Source organism: Lithobates pipiens, unplaced genomic scaffold, assembly GCF_037356315.1.
Source record: "Lithobates pipiens isolate NorthernLeopardFrog02 unplaced genomic scaffold, aLitPip1_a1.2 Scaffold_19, whole genome shotgun sequence".
NCBI classification, from domain to species: domain Eukaryota; kingdom Metazoa; phylum Chordata; class Amphibia; order Anura; family Ranidae; genus Lithobates; species Lithobates pipiens.
The window spans coordinates 12156884-12160815 of NW_027507764.1; the positions used below are offsets into that span (position 1 = coordinate 12156884).

The 3932-nt window shown below is 46.0% G+C and overlaps 1 protein-coding gene across 1 annotated transcript in view; it reads right to left on the reverse strand.

Annotated features, from left to right (window-relative positions):
• Positions 1–3820: 3820 nt before the first annotated feature.
• The window catches only part of RHPN1 (rhophilin Rho GTPase binding protein 1), a gene marked incomplete in the record, with an annotated part of 104062 nt that continues 103950 nt past the window's right edge, over positions 3821–3932 (reverse strand). The window contains 1 exon segment of the mRNA XM_077490525.1: positions 3821–3932.

Below are 3932 nucleotides of genomic sequence, written 5' to 3' on the forward strand. Positions count from 1 at the left end.
GGGGGCAACAACTGAGATGTAAGGAAGCACTCCGCTGGCTTGGGACAGTGACACCTGAGATGTAAGGAAACACCCTGCTAGGGACACCTGAAATGTAAGGAAACACTCAGATGGGGATACCTGAGATGTAAGGAAACACTCCGCTGGGGACACCTGAGGTGTAAGGAGGCACTCCGCTGGGGACACCTGAGATGTAAGGAGGCACTCCGCTGGGGACACCTGAGATGTAAGGAGGCACTCCGCTGGGGACACCTGAGATGTAAGGAGGCACTCCGCTGGGGACAAATGAGATGCAAGGAGGCACTCCGCTTGGGACACCTGAGAGGTAAGGAGGCACTCCGCTGGGGACAAATGAGATGTAAGGAGGAACTCCGCTGGGGACACCTGAGATGTAAGGAGGCACTCCGCTGGGGACACCTGAGATGTAAGGAGGCACTCCGCTGGGGACACCTGAGATGTAAGGAGGCACTCCGCTGGGGACACCTGAGATGTAAGGAGGCACTCCGCTGGGGACAAATGAGATGCAAGGAGGCACTCCGCTTGGGACACCTGAGAGGTAAGGAGGCACTCCGCTGGGGACAAATGAGATGTAAGGAGGAACTCCGCTGGGGACACCTGAGATGTAAGGAGGCACTCCGCAGGAATTCAAGTTTACCGTTAAGCCTCCCGGGCCCTACGAGTCTGGACGTGTCCCGACACAGGCAGTCGCATACAGCAGGAGGCAGGAGCAGCGTGGGCAGGGCAGAACGCTCGAGTGCGCCTGTGAAGGGACATCGTTTTCGGGACATGAGGAGGCTCTGGAGTCTGGACAGGAGGTAATAAGAAGGGAGTGGGAGACAGACTGTCATCTGTTTTGCACAGTGCCTGGAAAAGCAACTTGTCCCCGTGCAGATGGGGATAAGGGCTTCTTCCCCACAAGCCCTGTGGCATTAGTTGTGGGGGTGCAAAACTTGAAAAAAAACTTTGACTTTACTTACACTATAATGCAGTGGTCATCAACCCTGTCCTCAGGGCCCACTAACAGGCCAGATTTTCAAGATAACTGAAATACATCACAGGTGATATAATTTGCTGCTCAGTGATGGCAGTATTCTAGTCTGCATCTCCCCAAGGTAATAAATAAAACCTGGCCTGTTAGTGGGTCCTGAGGACAGGGTTGATGACCACTGCTATAATGTACTAAATGTAACCTGTAGATTTTATTGCCAAATTTTTGTTTTGTTGTTCGAAATTAATATAAGCTGTTGCCTGGGCCATATGAGTGTGGTAATCTGTTGTTCAATGTCATTAGTTAATTTTTTTTGTGGGGGGGGCTGTTTACAGGGGGGGTTGATGCAACATATTGCTATGGGGCCCTGTGATTTCTAGTTACGCCCCTGGTTGGGGTGTTTGCTTTCCAAAATAGGGTCACTTTGTGGGCGTTTCCATTGTCCTGGTGCTCCAGGGCCTTCAAACTTGTAATAGGTGGTTGAGAGATTAGATGTGTAATTTATGCTTGTAGAACGCCTGAAGATGCTACTTCAATGTTGGGCCTCTGTATATGGCCAGGCTTTTTAACAGTACACACGATCGGAATCGCCGACAACCAAACCATGGATTTTTTTTTCCCCGACGGATGTTGGCTCTAACTTGTCTTGCATACAACACGGTCACACACAAATGTTGTCGGAAATTCCGAACGTCAAGAACGTGGTGACGTGCAATGCGTACGACTAGCCGAGTAAAATGAGTTTCAATAGCCGGTGCGGCTCTTCTGCTCGATTCTGAGCATGCGTGGAATTTTGTGCGTCGGAATTGTCTACACACGCTCGGAATTTACGTCAACAAATTTTGTTGTCGTACAATTTGAGATCCAGCTCTCAAATTTTTGATGTCGGAAATTCCGACAGCAAATGTCCAATGGAACCTACACAAGCTCACATTGAACATTTGTTGTCGGAAATTCCGATCGTGTGTACGCGGCATTACACATGTGGTATTGCCATACTCAGGAGGAGTAACATAATAGATTTTGGGGTATCATCTGTAGAATGTACATGCCATGTGAGAGAAATAACCTGTTATAATGACAATTTGATGTGAAAAAAAATAAATAAAAAAACCCTCTTCATTTTGCAAAGAATTGTGGGAAAAAAAATGACAACTTCAAAAACTAACCATGCCTCTTACTAAATACCTTGGAATGTCTACTTTCCAAAAAGTGGTCATTTGGGGGGTATTTGTACTTTCCTGGCTTGTTAGTTTGTCAAGAAATGAGATGAGCTGTCAGTACATCAGGAGTGATCAATTTTCAGTGATTGGCACCACAACTTTCACACAGACCAAATAATATACACTGATTTGGGTTATTTTTTACCAAAGATATGTAGCAGTATCAATGTTGGCCCAAATTTATGAAGAAAAATTACTTAATTACAAAATTTTCTGTCTTTTTTCATTTATAGCACAAAAAACAAAAAACCCAGAGGTGATCAAATACCACCAAAAGAAAGCTCTATTTGTGGGTACAGTGTTGCACGACTGAGTAATTGTCATTCAAAATGTGAGAGCACCGAAAGCTGAAAATTGGTCTGGTTAGGAAGTGCCCCCTGGTCAAGTGGTTTAACTTCAGCTTTAATTTACTTTTAGTCTGCTTATAGACATGAGATGTTTGTCGACTAAAGCAGCCAATCACAGATGGGGAAACAATATTACTGTATTGTCAAACGTATTGGGACACCCTCCAAATCATTGGATTCAGATGTTCCAGTCACCTCCATGTCCATAGGTGTATAAAACCCGCACACCTCGGCATGCAGACGTCTTCTACAAACATTTGTGATAGAATGGGTCACTCTCAGGAGCTCAGTGAATTCAAGCGTGGTACCGTGATAGGTTGTCATCTGTGCAGTGAGCCCATCTGTGAAATTTCCTTGCTGCTAAATCCATTTCCACAGTCAACTGTTAGCGGTATTATAACAAAGTGGAAATATCTAGGAACAACAGCAACTCAGCCACGAAGTGGTAGGCCACGTAAAATGACAGAGCGGAGTCAGCACATGCTGAAGCTCACAGTATGCAGAAGTCGCCAACTGTCTGCAGAGTCAATAGCTACCGACCTACAAACTTGGTGTAGCCTTCAGATTAGCACAACAACAGTGTGTAGAGAGCTTCATGGAATGGGTTTCCAAGGCCGAGCATCCAAGCCTTACATCACCAAGTGCAATACAAAGCGTTGGATGCCGTGGTGTAAAGTGCGCTGCTACTGAACTCTAGAGCATTGGAGACGTATTCTCTGGAGAGACGAATCACGCTTCTCTGTCTGGTCTCTGTCTGGCAATCCCATGGGCATGTGTGGGTTTGGCGGTTGCCAGGAGCATGGTACTTGCCTGACTGCATTGTGCCAAGTGTAAAGTTTGGTGGAGGGGGGGGATTATGGTGGAGGGGGGGGGTTGTTTAGGGGTTGGGCTTGGCCCCTTCGTTCTAGTAAATGGAACTCTTAAGGTGTCGCCATATCAAGACATTATGGACAAATTTTATGCCCCCAACTTTGTGGGAACAGTTTGGAGATGGCCCTTCCTGTTCCAACATGACTGCAAGGACCATAAAGACATGGATGAGCGAGTTTGGGGAGGAGGAACTTGACCTCAACCAGATAAAACACCTTTGGGATGAATTGGAATGGAGACTGCAAGCCAAACTTTCTCGTCCAACATCAGTGCCTGACCTCACAAATGCACTTCTGGAAGAATGGTCAAACATTCCCATAGACACATCTCCTAAACCCCGATCTCCTTCCCGACATCTCTCATTGGTCAAACTCACAGCAGGAAGCAGACAGTAAACTTTTTTTACTTTAATTTTTTTCTAGACACAAAACATTTGCCGATTCTCACAGGTCCTCTTTAGTTACAGAAAAATGTATAAATTATCTTTTACATTTATATACAGAT